The 24,477-nt window shown below is 37.9% G+C and overlaps 1 protein-coding gene and 1 long non-coding RNA gene across 4 annotated transcripts in view; one reads left to right on the forward strand and one right to left on the reverse strand.

Moving 5' to 3' along the window:
• Window positions 1–24,477, reverse strand: part of PSD3 (pleckstrin and Sec7 domain containing 3) — a 727,438-nt gene that overhangs the window by 548,927 nt on the left and 154,034 nt on the right. The window lies entirely within an intron of this gene.
• On the forward strand, window positions 1,100–23,053 carry LOC122217554. The gene is made up of 3 exons (XR_006201573.1): window positions 1,100–1,226; window positions 20,646–20,805; window positions 21,734–23,053. It is a non-coding gene; the product is annotated as an uncharacterized LOC122217554 (long non-coding RNA).

A 24,477-nucleotide genomic window follows, 5' to 3' on the forward strand; every position in this document is an offset into this window, starting at 1 on the left:
TTTTAAATGTAATAAGTTTATAAGTTTTATTATAATTGCTTAATTGTAGCTATAGAAGATATTGAGTTTTCAAAATTTCTGCATTATCCAAAAATATTATCCAAATAATGTAATCAATATTCATTATTATCCCATACAATAGATAAAATATTTTAAACAGTTTTTTTGGGGGGGGGATTTCTTTTCTCTCTAAATATTTAAGTATTAGAATGATGTATTTTAGTACCATGAAATGTCTCCAAATCAATTCTAATTCTGTTCCTGATTTTGGGTGGCAAGTCACTCTATAACCTTTTCTATTTTTTCCTAGAAACCAATTAAATATTTCCTAATTAGTTTGATTTTAATGGATATCTTGTGACTGAGTTAATAATACTATGTTACAATCATTTAATCAAGCTTTTCTATTGATAATCCACCTCATTTTATAACCCAAAATTCTATTTAAAGACTAAGATTCTCATTGTGTCTCAAATTCCTAGGCCACAAGATGCTGGGTAGCAGAGCAACAAGTCTTTAAAATCCTCAATTGATAATGAGGTTCATTAACTCTGACTGACTGTGAAAGGTCACACTGAACTGGGAAGGTTTTATTTTAAAAAGAATTATCTGGGGGGCACCTGGGTGGCTCGGTTGGTTGACTAACGGACTCTTGATTTTGGCTCAGGTCACGATCCTAGGGTTCTGGGATCGAGTCCCATGTTGGGCTCCACGTGGAGCATGGAGCCTGCTTAGGATTGGTATTCTCTCTCTCTCTCTCTCTCTCTCTCTCTCTGTCTCTCTCCTCTGTTCATGCTCACTCCTCATGCGCTCTCTCTCTCTCTCTCTCTCTCAGAAAAAAAAAATTTTTTTTTTGATACTTTCACATAGAGATGGAGCACCTTTACATTACCAGTAAAGGTTCTTGGAGAAACCACATTAATAAATAGATAAAAATGAGAATTAGAATTTCAATTATAAAATAAACAAAGGCACCTAAAAATAGCTTTATTTTCCCCTTTGGTGTTTAGGTTTTTACTTGTTTTTGCTACCAGGTATAGAGTATTTCATGACTAAGTAGCACCTTACTTACATGGATTTTCTCATTTAATCCTCAGAACACTCCTGCAAGGTTGGTATTATTACTCCATTATAGACTATAAAATACTCTCAAAAGATTCAAAAAGGTCTGTCTGGCTCTTCACCTCACTACAGATTTTCATAAAGCCTACCAGCTCTTACCTAAGGTAAGGTGAATGTCAAATCAACACAAAATGTTCACTGTTTGAAAAAGATCTCACAAGCATGTTTTAATAGTGCTCTATTTCATTTATCTGATTGATATATATGTTACTAATGCTGTTTTTGAAGAATTAAACATACTTTACTTATTGCTGAATGCCCCTAAAAGATTCTTTAAACCCAGTGGACCTACTTCAGCCATTAAGAGAGCATGTAAGAGAAGACTAAAATAAGCCAGGAGTGAGAAAATGAGGTAATGTTCTGTCTCTGTTGTGTATTGGCTGTGAACACCTGAGGGAAATCAGCTAACTTTTTTGAACACCACACAATGGGCCCAGTATGAGGGTGCTACCGCAGGGATAGTAATGCTTGGCTGCCTACCTCAGAGTTGATGGCAGGATCAAACAACATAGCACGTGTAAAAGTACTTGGTAAATTACACCTAATACCATATTAATAAACAGCATTTCTGATATTTTTTAAAAAGCAAATATTTTGAAGAGATGTAGCTTAAATTTTAAAATTACAAGAAAAGAAATGGGATTCAGAATATGGAAATTGGTTTGTTTGTTTTTAAATCTGCTTTGCAAAATCAGCTACAATTGCATGAGGTAAATCTGAACATACAAATCTACAATGCCAAGCATTTGGGGCAACTGGGGTAAACAATGAACAAAACAATCTTTAACTGCTACATATCTTTGTATCTTTTGCATCTAATAGTATCTGGCACACAACAAACACCAAGGAATGGTAGATAAATAAATGTATACATGAACAAGTTAGGTGTACAAAAATGACCAGAAAGAGACTTGTCACTAGAAAGTTACTTGCATAGTGACCAAATAGAACACTCTGGTTGTTTGCAAAGACTTGCTTGACTAAAGGTACCCTGTTCAATCTGCTCCACTACAACAGTGCTTTTAAGGAGATGCAAACAAAAGCGGTAAAGTCCTGGCCCAAAACTCCTAAATCAGATACACCTGCCTGTTACCAGAGACATAAAACTGAAAACAGATGAAAACCAGGCAAATCCCTAATTTTAAAAATAAGTAAATCCCACGTGTAAAACCTGCTTTTCGTCAATCAAATGAATCAGGAAAGGCAGCATTTCTAGGCCATTACCCTTGGGTCAAAGTGGCACTTACAAAATGCCTTAACTAATTAGTCTAATCATCGCTTCTGTTCCACATGGTTGTAATTGCCTAATTACCTAACTCAAAATGTTCACCCAACCTCCATATGCCGAGCCCCTCCACAGCTCTACTTCCTTCAACAATTTTTCCTTAAGAACATTTAGTGACACCACCACTTACGGAAACAAGGATTGATTTGAGACTGTGGAAGAGACCCTAAAGTTTTGGTACATTTTTTCCTTAGAAATTTTTAAGGAACAGAACTTAAATTTCTAATCCTTCAGAAATATACAAATAAGACTAGGGAAAATAATTTGGTTTCTGAAATTCTCTTAATCATCATTTTAAAAATCTGTAGCAAATGGAGAATAGCAGAACAAAAAGCACCTTTTTTGCCCCAGAAGGTGAGTAACGTATGTACTTGCTGGACTGGAGCCTGCCATTTGGCCTGGGGGCTTCAAAACCAACTGCAAACTTGGGCCAAGCAAACCATTAGGGCTGTTTCAGTATTCTACGTCAGCAGTGGCCAGCACAGTGAGGACACCAGCTAACGGTAGCTTGTGTTCTGTATTCATCTCTTTTCAAGCTGCCTCTATTCAATTCCTCCTGTTTTAAAGTTTCTCTTGGGAGAAAACAAAAACCATGCCAGAAAGAACAACAGCCATGACTAAGAGAAACCAAAGCACTGGTTAAGGATGAGTAACCAGCATTGGTAAGCATCTCCTGAGACCCGCTAGCCACTGTGCTTACCTGTTAGAAGCACATTATGGGAAGAGGTTTAGTTTGCCCTATAACCTCAGGAAGCTGTGCTGGGCCACTCAACTGATTTCTTCTGATCTGGGCCTCTTTTTCACAGGCACTTCAGAATGAGGTTTTTGATAAAAGAGAAAAAAAAAAGGGAACAGAGACAAAGCAGTATCAAAGGTGCAGGGACCACCCAAAGACAATGTGGCTAGCTATCTAAGGTTTTGTTTTACTTTTACTATGTTAGAACGCCAAAGAAAAAACACTCATTCTAGGCAAAAAAAAAAAAAAAAAAAAATTACCCATGAAAACAAGAATAAGGTAGATGATTTAACGAGAATACCACAGATTAGAAAATGTTACAGCTGTCAATAAATTAGGGCAGATTTCTTTAACTGAGGTCTGATTACATTTTCCATAAAATGCAGCTGATGCAATTTCTTCCCACATAATTTGTATTTTAAACAAATTTAAAAATCAACAACGTATATCCTAACAAGCAGGATTTGCTGTTGTCACTTTAAGCCTCCTCCCACCCTGCCAAACCAAGTGCCTATCATATGCCTTAACACTGTGCTAGAATAAATGGTGAAGAGATGATGTCTAATCCTATTCTCAAGAAGTCTAGGTGAAAGGAACTGAGTAAACACAGAACAATATCAACAAGAGTGCTAAATCTCAATAATGGCAATTCCATCCATTGTGTTAATCAAGCCAGAAATCTATTTCATTCCCTTTCTCTTTGCCCATCAGTAATCAGGTTCTACTCATCTACACAGAATGTGGCTTATTTGTGTGTATCACAACTGCCACCACTCCCATCCAAGAAAGCTTCCTTTCTCACCTAAAAGAGCTTCCTGAGTGGTCTCCCTGCTTCCCTCCTACAGTGTGAGAATGGAATGAAGAGTGATCTTTTTAAAATGCCAAACTGCTGCGGTGCCTGGGTGACACAGTTGGTTAAGCATCCAACATCAGCTCAGGTCATTATCTCATGGTTTGTGGGTTCAAGCCCCGCATAGGGTTTTGTGCTGACAGCTCAGAGCCTGGAGCCTGTTTCAGATTCTGGGTCTCCCTCTGTCTCTGCCCTTATCCCATTCACTCCCTGTCTCTGTCTCTCTCTCTCAAAAATAAATAAACATAAAAAAAAAATTTTAATGCCAAACTGCTTAAATCCATTTCACGACTTCCCATATCCATAGGATAAAATCCAAGCACCCTACTGCACTATCTGGCTTCTGCCTACCTTTTAAGCCGCTTCCCTCCATTCCATATCTCCCCATCTTAATACCTCCTTACTCACTTCTTTCCATTCTTCATATGCTAAGCTTTAGCCCACCCCTGGCCTCTGTGCTTGCTATTCCTCTATATGGCATATGTTTCTTCTGACCAGCCCCATTTCAGCTACCACCTAGGGCCTACCTAGGGCCATGCATGTGACCATGTGACTCAGACCTAGCCAAGGTACTCCATTCCCTTTGGCTACAGAAATAGACACATAACTCAAGCTAAGCCTATCAAAACTAAGCCTAGGAACTTCGCTGGAAATATGGGCAACAAGCATGCCAGGGGGCCAGATGATAGGTAAGGGTACTATATACTAAACAGACACTATGCTGTGGCATGCATGCATGCATCACGAACGAACGAATGAATGAATGAATGAATGAATAAATAAATAAATAAATAAATAAATAAAGGCTGGTCCCACTCCCCTCTAGTTCAGTCCTAGAGACAAATCTCTCTGGTATATCAGGTTCAAGCTGAAGAAGAAAAGATACAGGACAAAAAGGAGTCAAGTCTCTAATCCTGGCTTAGCCAATTACCAGCCATGTGATCTTGAATAAATGAATTTACTGTTGTAGTTCTCAGTTTCCTCATGGATAAAAGTATCAAAGTAGGACTAGATCTTTTCTAGATCTAGATCTAAACATTTTAGCTCTGTGATTCCACCACCTCTTTTTTAAAGGTGTAAAGTTAGGATAATAGCTAAAATGAAGCCAGCCCTAACCTGTATCACCTAAAAACTACACGTTTTTGTCTGACTCTATATGATGGTAGGTAAAATGTCAATGGTGCCACCTTTCCAGAAAGGAATATGGATTTTTGGTGGGGCCATAAAGAATTCACAGCTTTGACTCTCAAATTCCTCTTAAAGGAAAATATTGTATGGAAATAAGCAGAAACACAGACATAGACACAAAGTTTATATAAAAGCTTTTATATGTAAAGCATATATATATATATATATAGTATTGTGTCATCACAATAAAAAACTAGAAACACGTAAGTATTCAATAACAGGGAACTGGTTAAATGAGTTACAGAAAACCCCTAAGATTAAATAGCAGGTGCCATTTAAAAAACATATTTGCTAAGGGACACCTGGGTGGTTCAGTGGTTAAGTGTCCGACTTCGGCTCAGGTCATGATCTCGCAGTTCGTGAACTCGAGCCCTGCATGGGGCTCTGTGCTCTCAGCTCAGAGCCTAGAGCCTGCTTCAGATTCTGTGTCTCCCTCTCTCTCTGCCCCTCCCCCACTCACACGCGGGGTCTCTCTCTCTCTCTCAAACGTAAATAAACATTAAAAAAAATTTTTTTAAACATATTTGCTAAAACTAACGTGACATTGAATGTTAAGTACACAAAGAAAGGCTAGGTGCACCTGGGTGGCTCAGTTGGTGAAGTGTCCAACTTCAGCTCAGGTCATGATCTCTCAATCCATGAGTTTGAGCCCAGTGTCGGCTCCATGCTGACACCTCAGAGCCTGGAGCCTGCTTGAGATTCTGTGTCTCCCTCTCTCTCTGCCCCTACCTGGGCCTCTCCATCCCTCCCTCTCTCTCTCTCTCTCAAAATAAGTAAATATTAAAAAAAAAAAATTTTTAAGGCTGTACATGCCCATATCTTCACCAGAGACCTGCCATGAACCTATCTTTCCCATGATCTAGAATTCTCATGATTATTCACTAACGGCTCCACTGAATATAATGCTGAAATGTTACATTAATACAGTGGTCTTAGTTTTGCAAAAGTACTTTCAAATAACTGATGAGAAAGGAAAGCAAAATAGTGCCTCCAAAAACAGTTTAAATGTCCTCTAACCCTCTCCCATTAATCCAGATGAATTTATCAACTCAGCTATGTGATACCTAAAGAAAGCGCCAGGAAAAGAAGACCTAGAACTGGGCTAGAAGCAGCTGACAGCCATAGTCCAAGGAAAGGAGGGCACCGTAAAGACAGGTTTTACACGTAACTTTCTCCTAGTATCACTTAGAGACTGGCAAGTCAACACTGTTATGCTTTTACCAGATAGTGCCATAGATACAATATCAAACTAAAAGCCAGACTGAATTTCCAAGCGTAACAATAGGGCAACAAAAAACATTACAGAGGTGAACTTGTCCACAAAATCATAAGGTGCTGTGTTTACTCTCTGGGAGGATAAAGATTCTGGATAACAGAGTACACACACACACACACACACACACACACACACACATACACCCCTACAGCCCAAGAAACCTTCAAAATGAACAAGTCCCTTGGGTGTCCTCTGGCTAGAGGTCAACTATGACCTATTCAGAGAGGACCTTCCCTGCCTGCTTTAATCAATAGCCGAACCTCCAGAATTGATACAAAACTGATAAGAAGGTCTGTAGAATGTGGAGGAAAGTTCTAGAATTTGCCACACTGTGACACCACAAAAACAGCTAATGACATATGAAAGAATTAATTCATATGCATGCAAAACAGTGTTAAGAAAGAGGTATTATTTTAAGCACTGTGTCAATGTCAGGACTTTTAGACAAAGGTATTTAAGACATCATCTAAACTAAAAATAAATTAAGGCTCTGAGGTAGCACCCCAAATCTTTAAAATAACTTACCCATTCTTAAAATTCCCTTGAGTAAATTATCATAGTAATAGTTACATCCTTTTATTGAATGTTTACAATGTGCCAGGCACTGAGCTAAGCATTTCACATGCACAGACTCATTTTAATCATTTGATCATCAAAAAGTTCCATGAAAAAGATTTTACCCCCATGTCACCAATGAGGAAACTGAGGAAACTTCCTCACCAATGAGGAAGCTCAGTGAATTAGTACATTTCAAAATAAAATTACCATTGAGAGGTGGGATTCAAGCCCAGGTCTGTCAAATCCCACTACGAAGTTATGTTTTTCAAGCTGGTATATGGTAGAATATTTTCAGGAGGTTTATACTTGTTTTCTTACGAACTTACTTACATAACTTGTTGTGAACTTATATATAGCTTATATAAACCTGGAACTTTAGTTATTCCAATCTTGTGCCTAGTAGCCAAAAGGTGTGTCTCACTAAATCAAGGCAGACTACACCTGGCTGAAATTCCTGCAGAATCCTTTTATATTTCAGCATACCTTAACAGCAGCAGCAGCAGGAGGAGGAGGAGGGGGAGGAGGAGGGGGAGGAGGAGGAGGGGGAGGAGGAGGAGGAGGGGGAGGAGGAGGAGGGGGAGGAGGGGGAGGAGGGGGAGGGGGAGGAGGAGGAGGGGGAGGAGGGGGAGGAGGAGGAGGGGGGAGGAGGAGAGGGGGGGGAGGGGGAGGAGGGGGGAGGGAGAGGAGGGGGAGGAGGGGGGGAGGAGGGGGAGGGGAGGAGGAGGAGGAGGAGAAAAAGAAGAAAGCAAATCTCATTCTCTACTGAAAACAATTTGATGTTTCCCATCTCAGAATAAAAGCCTACGACAGTACAGTTGTGCTTGGAAAAGCACACAAGAGACCTTCAATAAATATTTGTTGAATGAACAACACATTCTCAGAGCCACTGTACCTTTCTTCTGCATTCAGTGTGAACATACATATATCTTCAAGGAAATAAAACACCATGAAGAAACAGAAATTTGTTTTTAGGAAAATCACTGAGCTCCAAGTTCAGATAACAACAACAAAATGGACTCAGGTGTGTCTGCTTAGAACAAAATGAACTAGGAGCACCTGGGTGGCTCAGTCAGCTGAGCGTCCAACTTTAGCTTGGGTCATGTCTCACAGCTTGTGAGTTTGAGCCCCACATAGGGCTCTGTGCTGACAGCTCGGAGCCTGGAGCCTGCTTCAGATTCTGTGTCTCCCTCTCTCTCTCTTCCCCTCCCCCGCTCGTGCACACGCGCTCTCCCCCCCCCCAAGATAAATAAACATTTTTTTAAATTATTTTAATTAAAAAAATGAACTGACAGTTGCTTCATTCTGTTAGCTCTGGATAAGATTAAAAGGGACCTTTAAAAATGTGCTGTAAGTGATTTAGTCTACCTATATATTAGTAATGGTAACCAAAAAAAAAGCATTGGAACTGAAGTCAATACCTATTTGTCCAACTACAGCTTTATTTTCTCTTTCTCTGTTTCCCCATTTGCAAAATGAGGTGAGACTACAAGATTTCATCCTTCTTAGCTCTGACATTCTTATTAAATCACAATTTCCAATTTAATATACACACCGAGATAATTATTTATATTACAAAAGTATCTGATTTTAGAACATAATTTATGACAAAATCACAAACTCCCAAGAATGGAAAGAACTTTGAAGGGTCTTTCATTTGAAGAACTGGACAACTCATCCAATGGTCAATTCCTATAGTCCAAATCTTCCAAATATAAGCATTCAATTTAAAATATCCAGGTAAGGACCTAGTCTGTATCCAAACACATCTGAACAGAAAGTTGGTTTAGTTTTCAAGCCATTCCTTGAGAAAGTTCTTTCTTATTCAGAAATAAAAATCTGTTATTTTGTTCATTTCTCTTCTGTATTCTTTGCAGAAAGACAGAAAAGTGTATTCCTTTCCCATAGTCATGTTTCTCTTCAGATCACATTCATTGTCCCAAATACTTAAAGACAACTAACTATCCACTAAGTCTTCTTTCCTTAGGTTAAAGATTACAGTTTCTACAACCTCTCCTAACATCACATTATTTTCTGATCACTCACCTACCACTCAGCTACCTAACTGCCTTTTCATTGTTAGTGTCTGTCTTAAAATATGATCCCCAGAATCAAATACAGTAATTCTCACAGAATCTAATTGTTTCGAACTGCAGTAGTACTGCTTTTGGCACTTATGTAACTTACTGAGGAAGAGAAAAACATTCATTACAGCATCATTTTAATGATTAAGATAATACGTGCAAAGTCTTATTAGCACAATGCTTAGCATATAGTAATCACACAATAAATGGTTGTTGCTGCTGTTACTGGATTTCTCTTAATAAGTTTTAATATTTCATCAGTATTAGAACCTTATCTCCCCAATCAAGCTGCAAACTCTAGTTCTCTCTTACACTAAAGGTTTACCTTACATATTATTAGCTGTTTTTCCCCCAAGTCAGAGTTGATGAATATCAACTGTTGATGACAGAACAATAAAGTGTTAAGGCTCCGTTTTAACTGAAGATCAGTCAGAAATCAAGATAAAGCAACCCTCAAATTAAGACAAATTAATGGCAAACAGAATGTGATTTATTTAGAGTTAATTTGTGCTCAAATTTCTAGAACATATTCATTTCACAAAGCAAGTAATCTCTACTCTTTACTCCTCAATCATATAATTTAAAGATGCATCTTCAAATTGTCCTCCCATGTGGCTGTACCATTTTGCATTCCCACCAGCAATGAATGAGAGTTCAGAGGTACTACTTCTCAGCTTATTTTTTTCCCCTTAGGTTCAGACTTTAAGAAAGTAAGCTCTGGAATCAGACTGTCTATAGTTCAAATCCTGAATCCTCAATTTACCCACTGTGTAACCTGGAGCAAATTACCAAACCTCTCTGGCCTTAGGTTCCCCATCTGTAAAAACATGAGTCATGATGGTACCTATCTACCTTATTGGGGGGGGGGGGGGGAGGGGGTGGGTTGTGGGATCAAATGAAAATGGATGTGAGTATGTTTGGGACGGTGCTTCTCATCTTTTAAAACTCTTAACGATGTTGCTGTTATAACTACTTACTCAGAAGTTATCTGAAGAAGCAAATTATTTTAAATAATTTTGCTAAAACTTATTATCGTGTCAGCCATTTTTAACTTATGCTAGCCACTGCTAGCCACTGCTAAAATCAATCACACCTTAGTGGTTTTTCTGCATATTTATAATTATCTGTTTTCCATACAATCACCTATTTGTTTTTAGGGTAGATTTTTAAATTAATGTAAAAAAATCCATCCTACATTAATTAACCAATAGTTAACATATCATCTAAAATACTGTCATTTCAATATGTAATTGTCATAAAAATTACTGAAATAATTTGCATTCTTTTTTTCATCCTCAGTCTTAGAAATTTGCTGTGTATTTTGTATTCATAGCATATCTGACATATTTCAGGTGTCAAATGGCCCTAAGTGACTGCCACATTAGACAGAGCATATCTATAGGCAGAGTAGTTGGAGGTAGAATAAGTGCAGTTCTGTTTGTATCTTTATTTCACTATTCTTTGTGAATATCAACACATTATTGTTAAAGTTATATGGTTAGTTATGTCAGATATGCTATGAATATAAAATACACAACAAATTTCTAAGACTGAGGATGAAAAAAGGATATAAATCATCTCAATAATTTTTGTAACAATTACATATTGAAATGACAATATTTTAGATGATATGTTAAGTAAAAACACATTATTTAAATTAATTTCACTTGTTTCTTTTTACTTGCTTAAGGCAGTTACCAGAAAAAGTTTTAATTTAGAATTATATATAAAACTTGCATTATATTTCCATTAGACAGCACTGATATAGCTGATCTTAAAAAATAGGCCTCATGAAAATTAAAATCAGGACAAGATATATGATCTAAATTATAGCAGAAACTAAATGCAAAACTTAAGTGATTTTCAGAGTTTATATATAATTAACTTCAAACTCTTTCTCAACCAAAAAAACAAAAAAATTATCTTTGATAAGTACCTCTTCAATTCTAGAGCCATCTGAGAAGTTTTCATCAGTATGTGGTGCCTTGGGATTTAAATTAAGACCCAAAAATCGGGCCATTCATGCAAATGAAATGTGCCTAGAGTCTCTTCAGCTACCTAATTACTAAACAAATACCTAGAAGCCAGTAGCCTTTATGCAGAGATCAATAAAAATGCAAAGGTTGGAAGGCAGAAGATACTGAAATGCAGTATGTTCTGAGAGTCAAAAAGTTCCTGCTAGAGAGGATTCAATACTGAAATAAGAGAAAGTAGGAAGACAACAGAAGCAAAACCTAAGGGGAAAAAAAAAATAAGCTCAGAAGTAGTATCTCTGAACTCTCATTCATTGCTGGTGGGAATGCAAAATGGTACAGCCACTTGGGAGGACAATTTGGCATTTTCTTACAAAACTAAACATACTCTTACCATAAGAACGAGCAATCATGCTCCTTGGTATTTACCCAAAGGAATTAGATCCACACAAAAGCCTACATACAAATGTTTTCATCTGCTTTATTCATAATTGCCAAAACTTGCAAGTAAACAAGACATCCTTTGGTAGGTGAACAGATAAATTGTGGTATATCTAGACAATGAGATATTATTCAGCACTAAAAACAAGTTATCAAGCCATGAAAAAACATGGAGGAAGCTTAAGTCATATTACTAAGTGAAAAGGCTACACACTTCATGATTCTAATTGTATGACATTCTGGAAAATGCAAAACTATAGAGACAATAAAAAGATCAGTTGCCAGGAGCTGTAACAGTGGGGAAGGATGAATAGGCAGGGTACAGAGGGCTTTTTAGGGCAGTGAAAATATTCTGTCTGATATGATAATGAAGGATACATATTATTATACATTTGTCCCAACCCACAGAATGCAGAAAACCAAGAGTGAACACCTACTGTAAGTATAGACTTTGGGTGATTATGATGTGTCAGTGTGGGTTCATCAATTAAAACAAATGTCCCCCTCAATGGGCAATATTGATAATGGGGGGTGCTATGAATGGCAGGGGATAAATGGGAAATCTCTGTACCTTCTTCTCAATTATGCTGTGAACTTAAAATTGCTCTTAAAACATAAAGTCTTTAAAAATATAAAAAGTCATCAGCTACTGAAGAAAGTGTGAATTGAGTGTACCTCAGGCCCATGTATACTGGTGTAGAACTAAGGACTACATTAGGTCGAATAAGATGAACAGAAACTATCCGTATCAAGACATCATTTATTTAAGGGCTCAGGAGAGAAAATTTGATGTTTGATGGATATGACAAGAAAGAACTTTTTATGTTGAAAATACAAACTGCATTAACAAGAATTAGTGTTTACAATAGTAAACTAAATGATTTTAGCTGTTTCAAACAAAACAAACATTCTTCTGGATGAGAATTATGCTACTACATGAAAGCTCATTCTTTTTTTTTTTCCTCTTTCCTATACCAGCAAACATACTGCTATTTTCCCCATTTTAAAACCTCTCTTGACCTCACTTTTCCATTCAGCTCTATTTCTCACCTTCCCTTTGTAGCAAAAATTGTTAAGATATTTGTCCACATTTTATGTTTCCATTTCTCTATTCCTGCTCTCTCTTGAATCCTCACCAATTTTTGGTCCCTATGACTCCAGTAAAATTGCTATTGTCAAACTCACCAGTGACATCCCCATTGCTAACTTCCTCAGTCAATTCTGGACCCTCATGTTGGAAGTATTTGATTCGCTGCCCTTCACACAGGTTCTTCACTTGGCTCATGAGACACCACACTCTCCTCATTAGCTGCTTTTTCTCATTCTCCTTTACTGGTTCCATCTCATCTCACAACCTCAGTGTGGAAGTAGCCCAGGGTCCTGAACCTCATTTCTTCTCTATCTACACTCACTTGTGGATTTCATCCAGTCTCTATACTCTGACAACTCCCAAGTGTCTACCTCCAGTCCAGAACCTCTGCCCTGAAACCCAGAGTAGTATATCCAACTGCCAGCTGGGCTTTCCAAAACTGCACTCCTGATCTTTCCCCCCAAATGAGTGTCTCCCTATACTTAATACAACTCTAGCCTTCAAGCTACACAAGTCAATAAATAACCCTGCAATTCACCACTGCCTTCTCTCACTCACATCTCACATTCTGTCACTCAAGACATCTTTTCCACTCCACCTTCAAAACATAACCACTCTAGTTACCATCCTTCATCTAGGTTATCACAATAGCCTCCTAATTGGTATCCTTATTTCTGCCCTTCCTCACTAAGTTTAGTCTCATGAGAGCATGAGTAGCAACATGTCCTCTTAAAACATAAGCCAGATCATGTCACATCTTTATCTGAAACTCTCCCTGGCTTCTTTGCACACTCTAAGTAGAAGACCAAGCCCTTGCAATAGCCTACAAGACCAGAGGCCTCACAGGAACTAGTGTCTGTTCTCCTTCTTGCTCACTCTACTCTAGTCACATTGGTCTGATAGTTTCTGGATGGCGGGAAACATGCCTCAGCCTCAGGACTTAGCATTGCTGTCCACTCTTTCTGAAGTACTCTTTCCCCAAGACTCTTTTTCCTTCCTCACGCCCTTTATAACAAGTCACCTGCGTGAGGCCATCCTTGATGACCCTATTTATAGTTGTAACTCCCCCTCATTCCTCTTCTCCTTCCTCTGTTTTAGTTTTCCTCATAGTAATTCACACACATGCACACAGTCTGTCACACCCTGCAAAAGTAAGAATTTTGGGGGCGACTGGGTGGTTCAGTCAGTTAAGCATCTAACTCTTGATTTCAGCTCAGGTATTGACCTCAGGCTTGGGCTCCTGTACTGGGTCAGGCTCTGCACTGGGCGTGGAGCCTGCTTAAGATTCTCTCTTTCCCTCTCACTCTGCCCTTCCCCAATTTACACACACGCACACTCTCTCTCTCTAAACATAAAATAAAAAATTAAAAATTTAAAAATTAAAAAAGAAATGCAAAAAAAGTAAGAATTTTTTATGTATTCTGTTGACCATTGTATCCCCAGTATCTAAAATAATGCCTGGTGCATAGGAAGCACTCAATAAATATTTGTTTAATAAATATATGAGTGAATGAAAGATGACACTGATACAGACCTATATACGATCTATGATAGCATACTTTACAACCTTTGCAAAGGGCTAGATTTTAATACAGCACCATTATGTATATCCACATTCAGATATTGTGGAAAAACAAAGCTGCTCCAATTTGATAATTAAGTTAGCCTTATAAAAAACTTGAGTAATTGGTTTTTATTTTAAGGTTTGTTTTTGTTTTTTGTTTTTTTTGTTGAGAAAGAGAAAATACATGAGAAGAAAAGAGGCAGAGAAAGAGGGAGAGAGAGAATCCCAAGCAGGCTCCGCACTGTCAACACAGAGCCTGATGCAAGGCTCAATCTCACAAACCGTGAGATCAGGACCTGAGGCAAAACCAAGAATTGGACACTTAATTGACTGAGTCACCCAGACACCCCAAAAAACTGACTAATTGTAAAAATAATAGTTCTCTAAACTGAGAGATACTCTAAAACACTCCAAAGGTGCTAGGATTTCTCGAGATCCTAGATCATGCTTCACCAGAGCACAATGAAAAGATAGTCTCAATAAGTGCACCTTCCCTGAAGCAGGTGAAGTCGCCAGGCCAGTATAATGGGCTGTGACTTCTAAAAAAGATAGAGAAATTATGACACAAAGTACAAAGCACTTAATGTTTTAATAATATATAAAATCTGGGTACAACCTGTTTCCAGTAACCCTCTGAACTTAAATATAAGACAAAGAATTTAGGATTTTTTTTATACTTTAGTAATGCATTCACTCAATAGATAGACATGGGTAGGTCATCTTTTCACAAACCACATTTTAAAAGAACTTAAATTATCTTCCAAGTTAAAAGGAAAGCAAAATAATTTCAAAAAAACATTTAGATGCACAAATAAATTAAGCAGGAATGAAGTGACTTCATACAGAAGGCAAATAAAACCCAAATTGACTTTTAAAAAAATAGTGTCTTAATTTCTCTACCTTATAATATTTATTCTTATATATGTTTGCTTGTTTCTGAAGTTATGTCTAGGAAGTCATGTACACAGCAGAAGCTCTTAACCAATCTGCAATTAGCCAACTCCAGGATGAATTTCACCCTATAAAACATCCTAGCTGATGCCCATTATTACTTGGTGCTCACAGCTAGTAATCACAGATTGTGGCAAGCTCATGAAATTCTCCTCCTACCTTTGAGAAGATGGTTACAAAGAATCAACTGTGTTTGCTCCCAAACAGACTTATGCTGGTTACACTTGCTACTGAAATTGTGTAATTCAATTAAATATTATGTAAAACAATTACATATGGGTATATAAGAAAGAATTATTTCCATGAAAGCTAAATGGAATGTTTTAGAAACAATACATTGAATGACCATAAGAGAATCCTACCAACAGTGGTTTGTTTTTAAATTGTTTTTACTATATAGAAACAAAGTAAAATTTATAAAATATTTGTCATATATTCAGATTCATGATACAAATATGCCAAGAAATTACCATTATCCTTTAACTCCCCTGTGAACCTTCTTGATAGATAATATTATAAATTAAAACATTTTTCTCACTGACTACATAATCACAGATATATTTATTTCAATAGTGCTTCTAAAATTTTGGCTTTTAAAAGTAATATTGAAGAAGAAAACCAAAGCAGGAGGCATCACAATCCCAGACTTTAGCCTCTACTACAAAGCTGTAGTCATCAAGACAGCATGGTATTGGCACAAAAACAGACACATAGACCAATGGAATATAATAGAGACTCCAGAATTGGACCCACAAATGTATGGCCAACTAATCTTTGACAAAGCAGGAAAGAGTATCCAATGGAAAAAAGACAGTCTCTTTAACAAATGGTGCTGGGAGAATTGGACAGCAACATGCAGAAGAATGAAACTAGACTACTTTCTTACACCATACACAAAAATAAACTCAAAATGGATAAAGGACCTGAATGTGAGACAGGAAACCATCAAAACCCTAGAGGAGAAAGCAGGAAAAAACCTCTCTGACCTCAGCCACAGCAATTTCTTACTTGACACGTCTCCAAAGGCCAGGGAATTAAAAGCAAAAATGAACTATTGGGACCTCGTCACGATAAAAACCTTCTGCACTGCAAAGGAAACAATCAACAAAACTAAAAGGCAACCAACAGAATGGGAAAAGATATTTGCAAATGACATATCAGACAAAGGGCTAGTATCCAAAATATATAAAGACATCACCAAACTCCACACCCGAAAAACAAATAATCCAGTGAAGAAATGGGCAGAAGACATGAATGGACACTTTTCTAAAGAAGACATCCAGATGGCCAACTGGCACATGAAAAGATGCTCAACGTCATTCCTCATCAGGGAAATACAAATCAAAACCACACTCAGATACCACCTCACACTGGTCAGAGTGGCTAAAATGAACAAATCAGGAGACTATAGATGCTGGCAAGGATGTGGAGAAACGGGAACCCTCTTGCACTGTCGGTGGGAATGCAAACTGGTGCAGCCACTCTGGAAAACAGTATGGAGGTTCCTCAAAAAAAATTAAAAATAAATCTGCCCTATGACTCAGCAATAGCACTGCTAGGAATTTACCCAAGGGATACAGAGTGCTGACACATAGGGGCATTTGTACCCCAATGTTTATAGCAGCACTTTCAACAACAGCCATATTATGGAAAGAGCCTAAATGTCCATCAACTGACAAATGGATAAAGAAGATGTGGTTTATATACACAATGGATTACTACTTGGCAATGAGAAAGAATGAAATCTGGCCATTTTGTAGCAACATGGATGGAACTGGAGAGTGTTATGCTAAGTGAAATAAGTCAGACAGAGAAAGATACCATATGTTTTCACTCGTATGTGGATTCGAGAAACTCAACAGAAGACCGGGGGAGGGAAAGGGGGGGGAAGTTACAGAGAGGGAAGGAGGCAAACCATAAGAGACTCTTAAATACTGAGAACAAACTTGAGCGTTGATGGGAGATGGGGGAGAGGGGGAAGTGGGTGATGGGCACTGAGGAGGGCACCTGTTGGGATGAGCACTGGGTGTTGTATTGAAACCAATTTGACAATAAATTTAATAAAAAATAATAAATAAATTAAATTTTGTCTTTGCTCTAAGCCTATCAAGTTCTTTGAAATATACAAATACTGTTCTATATAAATAAAATTAAATTGAAATATATAAATATCTTAACATAAATATATCTTTACCTAAGCTTATTTTAGATTATGCTGTGTTTAATAGTTTTTCCCCCAAACAGAACCAATCAACATAATAGACAATCAACTGACATGCAAACCACACAAAGGTAGGAAGAAGGGAATCAAGAATGAAAAATGATACAATTAAAAGAATAAATGAAACAGGTCTCTGAAACCGTTACATCACACCAAACAAACACAGCTCATATCTTTATCTACTTCTATCAGATGCCTCTGCCATAAGGGAAAGACCTGTGTGAGGAAATTCAGTGACACATTACTCTTATCTTTTGTGGTCTAGGTTGTCATTTGCAAGAAAGCTATAATGAAAGTCACATACCTGGAGCTATAAAAGCAAACCATGAACACTGTTTACAAAGTAGGGGGAAATTCCACCTCCCTAAAACAGGAGATGAAACAAAACCCCACAATGAAGCCAACAGCAAAAAACGTTAAGCTCAGAAATCTGCTGACTCTGGAAATTTTGTTCCACCGGAACACAAGGCTACAGGTCAGAGCACCTACTGTGTCCATACATTTTTGGAAGGGTTCCTGAACTTAGCTATTAAATAGACTGTAGTCTTCAACTCATCCATTGAACAAACATTTATTTACTGAGTGACTACTCTGCACTACACATAGTAGGAGAATTTTCCTCTCAGCATCCACAGTGCCCATGCACTACAGGCACTAACAATATAGGGTACAAAAAAGATGTTTTACTACTCAATAGCTGTGTGACTTTTAGAATGAGAATAATTCCACCCTCCGACCAGTAAAGTATAACCTACCATCCAGTTACATGGGAACCTGTGTGGTTATGAAAGGCCTCCAGGGACTCAACAATGGTAAGAAAATTATGAACACATCTTAAAGAGTAGGAAAAGGAGAGAGTAACACTCTCAAGAGGATGACCTGAAAATGTTTGTGAATCTGGTTTAAATTTTTATAGTGGAACCATCTCTACTATACTCGAGCGGAGGGGAAGAGAATTTTGAGGTTGAATGTGTGTGTGTTGTGGGTTGTGTTGGATCAAGATCAGTAGCTTCCCTAAGCGAGGTAGCCAGACTGGCTGGATCTGCTCTTTGTAATCACCCTCAGTGAGGGATGTTTGTCACCTCGTGGCCACACCCACTAAAGAGGTTTAATTAAGTTCTAGCAACCACTAAAAGGTCATTATTATCACCTGTTTAGATCAGTTTCTGAAGCATACCTGATTCTAATCATGTGAGGTGTTGATGAAAAGTGCCACTTCAGAACTACTGAACCAGAACCTTTAATCAGCCCTGGAAATCTAAAACCAGGTAATTCCTGCAACAGACAAATATAGGAAACACTATTTAGATCATAAAATTACAGGACCTCAAAAGAGGGCTCTTTTAGGTAAAGTCTCTTTTTCCTTTTAAGCAGTTCTCTAATCCAGGAGGAAAGCACTATTTTCAGTACAGCAAAGTCTACTTCCAAATTTTGCTTTCAGCACACATGAAAGCTTTGCAATCCTGAGTAGTTTAAGCAAAGGGTAAATCCACCTTGTTCTCCAACCAGAAACAAACAAAAAGAATGACATTCATTACACAAGCCATTTTACAAGTCATTTTGTTGACTAACCTTGGTAAGTATGTTAAGTGTGCTAAGCCCTCCCACACTTTGCTTAAGATAAAGAACCTCACAGGCTTCAAAGGATAAGACAAGAAAGTGAAAAGACCACCCACAGAATGGAAGAAGATATTTGCAAAGCATATATCTGACAAGAAACTTGTATCCATAATATACAAAAAAAAATTATAATTTAATAATAAAAAGACAAATACATAATTTTAAAAGACAACCCAATTTTACAAAGAGCAAAGGATCTAAACAGACATCTCTCCAACAATTTACAAATGGCCAACAAGCACATGAAAAGATGCTCAACTACATTAGGGAAAACCACAATGAAATAACACTGCATACCCACTAAGATAGTTAAAATCAAAAACACAGAAAATAACAAGTGTCGATAAGGATATAGAGAAATGGGAACTCTCACACATTGCTGATGGAAATGTAAAATAGTGCAGACCCTGTGAAAAACAGTTTGGCAATTCCTCCATGTTAAACATAGAGTTACAATATGTCACAGCAATTGCATTCCTATGTATATACCCAAGAGAAATGAAAACACTGTGTCTCCACAAAAACTTGTATGTGCATGTTCAAAGCAGTATTATTCCCAATAGTTAAAAAATGGAAACAACCCACTATCTGATGAATGAACAAATGAAATGTACCCTGTATATTCAACTGAATATTATCCAGCATAAAAAGGAATGAAATACTGATACATGCTATAACGTGGATGAGCACTAAAAACATTGTGCTAAAAAGGAGACTGTCACAAAAGGCCATATATTGTGCAGAATGGGCAAATCGATAGAGACAGAAAGTAGACTGTCTACTTGGATGAGTTGTGTGGTATGTAAATTGTATGTCAATCAATTTGTTTTCAAAAAGAATCCCATTTAAAACTTTGGTATGTAAATTTTATTGCAACAATTTGTTTATAAAAAAGAATCCCATTTAAACCTTCATGAGCTTCAATTTCATCCTCTAAAAATGGGCATACCACCTATCTTACAGTATTATAAAGAAAATATAATATATAAATTCACACACACACACACACACACACACACACATCCTTCATATAGAATCTGGCATGTAACATATATAGAATACATGTTATCCCTTCTCCATTTCCTATCCCCACATTTTGCACAGTAGGTGGTGATAATCACTGTATTTTCACCACAAGCTACAAAACTCAAAAACTAGAATGTATTCCAGCAGAGACCTAACCATGAGAATTCTCTCATGATTTCACACAAATTCCACTCAAGCCTGCAAACAAGTCCACCTCCCAGACTTGTCACTACAAGGTATTTGGGGAAAAAGAGTAAGCTTTTTTTTCACCATTCCACAGTCTTAGTGTTTTCTCTATCTCTAACCATGGTGCAGAAGCACCTCTACTAATGTGTAGTTTTAAAACCAAGCCCATTCCTTGGGGCACCTGGGTGGCTCAGTCAGTTGAGCATGAAACTCTTGACTTTCGCTCACGTCAGGGTCCCAGGGTGGTGGGATTGAGCCCTGCATTGGGCTCTGCCCTGAGCGTGGAGCCTGCTTGAGATTCTCTCTCTCTCCCTCTCCACCCCTCTCCCCTATATGACATGCTCTCTCTCTTTCTAAAACTAAAAAAAATTTTAAATAAATAAATAAATAAAACCAGGCACATTCCTTGTCAATATTTATACTATTCAGACATCTTAGTTTCATCTGCACTGAAAATCTATTGACCCTCCAACACAGCTTTGCAGGGGGCCCAGGAAAGACCTTAGCCACTTGGATATCAACCACTACCCACCTGGATACTCTCTGTGATGAAAAGCAGATCAAAGGGGATTGGAAACTATGGAACTACCCACAGCTTGCAACAGAAAAGGTCAACTGTAGCATTCTCACCATCTCTGTAAGTTCTCAAACAACTCATTAATATCATAGTGGACTCTCAGCCAGACACTCAAGTTTTTCCATTTTATCAAAGGTTTTCCTCCATCTTGCTGAGTATTGTCAACTGCATGCTACCTATTACACAATTTATTTTTTTTCCAGAATAGTTCCTATTGTCAAATATATTTTTTTTTCCTTCCTTCTCAGCACATTTAATGATTTTACCTTCACTTTCATTTCCATTAAAATCCCATGCTTCCATACACGCTCACTGCTTTTGTACTTATCTGACATGATGGAGTAACTGTGTGCAAAACTAAAAACTTAGCAAGGCCTAATCAGTAAACACATCATAAGCAACCAGATGGTCAAGTGAGAAATGACTGCGTAGGACAGCCAATGCCATCTATTAATGCATTTTTGCTCTAGAGCTATGTTACCCAATATATTAGCCACTTGTCACATGAGGCTATTTAAATTTACCTAAATAAATGAAATTTAAAATCCAATTTCTAAATCTCATTAGCCACATTCCAACTGCTCTCAGTAGCTACATGCAGTTACTGACTCCCATACTGGACAGCACGGATACAGAATATTTCCATCATAGCAGAAAGTACTGTTTAACAATACTGCAAGACAGAAACTTCACTGATTCTATGAAAGTTTTTAAGTTCAGAGTTCTTAGGCACAGTACCAGTACTCACAGATTGTGAGGTTTGACTCTCAGAAGTACCCAAATGCCTCTGAATGTTCCTGGCAGGTTTTCTTAGTGGTCAGTGCACGAGGGTTTTTGGAGCCTAACAGAGACCTTAGCACATGATAAGTACTTAACATTTGCTGAATGAATGAACAGCATATTAATGTCTGTACTTTAGTTTCTGCCTTAATTTATTACTTACAGATATTAGTTCATAGAAAGCAATGAGATTTTTTTTCCTACACAGGAGGTTTTTATAGGGAGACATAAGCATCAGCAGACACCTCATGGACCCTTTGGAGCCACCAGAAATGAAGCTGATAAATGTAAACATCTGCCCAAAGCAAACTGATATTCCAATGAATAGTTTCAGACCCAAGGAAAGACCCAAGTGCTTCTTCAAACACTTGCAGGTTGACTGCAGCGTTTAGAGAGATGAAGGAAAGATCAGAGGAGATGCTATGAAAGATCTCATGACCTGCTGCTATTTCTCAGTGTTTTCCCAATATAATTTTGTTAGAAACTATTATTAACCACAAAGGCAGCAATCATTAAACTGCACTGTCTGTGCCACTCACTTTACACCTAGATGTCCCCTTTCCTCAATGTCCTATGAGTCCATCTATACTGTGCCTATCAAATAACTTCTTGGAAAGGATTGCTGAAAATCAAAATTCAGAAAAGGGTATAAGTGTTCATATACAGAGAAAAGCAACTCCACAGGCCCTTAACCAATAATCTTCTGAAGCCCAAACAAAACAAGCTATAACTTCTTCTATTCACATTTTTCTACTTGCCTTGTCCACAGACCAAATAGCCATAGAAAGAACCAAGCTGCTCCATTTCTATAATTCACTTTTTCTTAGCAAAAGTCTGGGAACAGAAGGCAAAAGAAAGGGGAGCAGCTGCCGCCTGATCTTTTTATTAATGCCCTCAGCTCATTCCCCATTCTCCGCTTCATTGTTTCAGGTCCTTTTCTCAGCAACCTAAGTCCCAGCTCACAAGAAGAAAAAATTAGCCTTCTGTGTGTCAATACCCACAGTTATTAAAAAAAAAAAAAAAAAGCCTAGATCACTTCTATGAGGTGACATAATTATAAGTTAAAATAGGTGAAAGTTCAATTTTAAATTGTTGGTCTGCTTTGTTTTGAATTTCAATAAATTGCTTATAACTATATGAACTCCTTACATGATCCAGTTAGTGAACCCTTTAGACACTACAGGTGTTTTTGAAAGAAAATTACACAATTTCCATCTCTTGAGCCAAACAACAATCCTGGTCCTACTATTTAAGGCAACACATATATAAAATAATGGTTGTTTATTAGTCATCCAATTTCAGATTCTAAGACCCACAGAATCCAAATATGACAACCAAAAAGTTCAGTTTCTACAACACACAATGCTAACTTTGAGGACATAAAAGCAGAATAGTAGTTAAGAAAATTGGGCTGCCAAATTTAAACCTCATTCTGCCACTTATTAGCTGTGTTACTTAACCTCTCCAGACTTCAGAATGGAGATAATGATAATAGTACTGACCTCATGGGGTTGTCATGGGGACTAGAGGAGGTAATCTGTGAAAGTACACAGTAAGATCTCAATCAGTATTAGCTATGATGGTAACAATGCATCTCCTGAAAACTTAAGTGAGGTTTCTAAAATGCTTAAAATAAGGGGCGCCTGGGTGTCTCAGTCCATTAAGAGACTGACTTCGGCTCAGGTCATGATCTCATATAGTCCATGAGTTCCAGCCTGGTGTTGGGCTCTGTGCTGACAGCTCAGAGCCTGGAGGCTACTTCAGGTTCTGTGTTTCCCTCTCTCTTTGCCCCTCCCCCACCTGCTTGAATGCTTGCTTACGTGCCCCCTCGCTCTCGCAAAAATAAACATCAAAAAAAATTTTTTTAATGCTTAAAATAAGCATTTTTCCAGAAGTTAGGACTTAGGGTGAAACTTCAAAGAAAATGCTGCTGCTTGGACAACCCACAGGAAAATACTCTGTAAGAAAAGAGCCCCAGGCTCAGATCAAAATGCTCACTTTTCCACTTACCCTAAATCCCTAACTCCAAGAATAAACTTGAAAATATCCATCAACATGAACAATTATTCTGACTCATATCAATGGTTTGTGGCCAAAGAAAAGGGAGCTTCATACTAGATGGCTGTTTGAAGTCAAGCAAGCCCCAAGAAATGAGTGGCGGGCCCTGGCCTAGGCCAGGCACTCACATGGAAGAAGAGGAGAGGAGCTAGTGACTCCCTCACACCAGAAGTGTCCCCAAGAGAAAAGCTTCACCATGTCTGTGCCCTGGATTGTCAACAAAGTCCCTGCCGACTAGGGCCCCAGTTTGTTGACCTTCTGGGAACAGTGAAAAACAAGGTCTGCAGGGACATGTGCTATTTTTATATAAAAAAGATAGCATAAGCAAAGATTCATTATTGTTATGAGTTACACCTTATTTTCAAATGAGGCACAGAAATCTGGTGATCTGGATGTAAGAATAACTTGTTAACTATATGCTGCAAATTATCCATTTTCTCCACTGTAAACTGCAACAGTGATTGACATCGCCACTGTAGCCACTGCACTAAAACTAATTTGCAGCATGTGAAAAATGTCTTTGTAACTCCGAAACACAGGAAAAGTACAAAGGGACACTCTAAAAAATGCCACCACTAAAATTCTTTCCAGCAAACCTCTGAATCTGCATACAATATCACAAACTGCACAAACGGTCCAGACAGGGACACTCTGAACAAATGCTCTGGAGAAATTCACCTGGATCCTGTACTCTTCTAAAGTAAGGTTAAGCTGGTTTAACTGTGAAAGAACTCAGAAAGAACTAAAAGGCAGTATTCAAGATAAATCATCTCCACTCTTAACAAAGGCAAGTAGGGACTTCCGTGTTTAGCCCAGACTACAGAGGAAGAATCCCTAAATGTTGATTTGAAACTAAACTAGATCCCCAGCCTTCTGTGAGCCTGACTCATGTCC

Source organism: Panthera leo, chromosome B1 (genome assembly GCF_018350215.1).
Source record: "Panthera leo isolate Ple1 chromosome B1, P.leo_Ple1_pat1.1, whole genome shotgun sequence".
Classification (NCBI taxonomy): Eukaryota; Metazoa; Chordata; class Mammalia; order Carnivora; family Felidae; genus Panthera; species Panthera leo.